Source organism: Anneissia japonica, unplaced genomic scaffold (genome assembly GCF_011630105.1).
Source record: "Anneissia japonica isolate Jap-2015-1 unplaced genomic scaffold, ASM1163010v1 scaffold199_len4679917_cov187, whole genome shotgun sequence".
NCBI classification, from domain to species: domain Eukaryota; kingdom Metazoa; phylum Echinodermata; class Crinoidea; order Comatulida; family Comatulidae; genus Anneissia; species Anneissia japonica.
The window spans coordinates 1,826,165-1,826,388 of record NW_022686322.1 but is presented as its reverse complement, the minus strand read 5'-3'; positions in this window follow the sequence as shown (position 1 = coordinate 1,826,388).

The following is a 224-nucleotide window of genomic DNA, read 5'->3' as shown; positions in this document are numbered from 1 at the left end:
GTGCAATATGCGCTATAAATATAACATTTATTCAGGCGGATTTATCCCCCCCCCCCCCACCGTCCATTTTTCGGAAAGTAAAAAACAGAGAAACAAATAAAGAAAAAGAAAAATTGATCGGTCAAAACGCCTCAGAGGTTATTTTCATGCGTCTGGATGAAACAGACATTTCGCGGGGGAATGCGCGCCCCGGACCCCCTAGGCTAGGTCTCTTATACCCATCT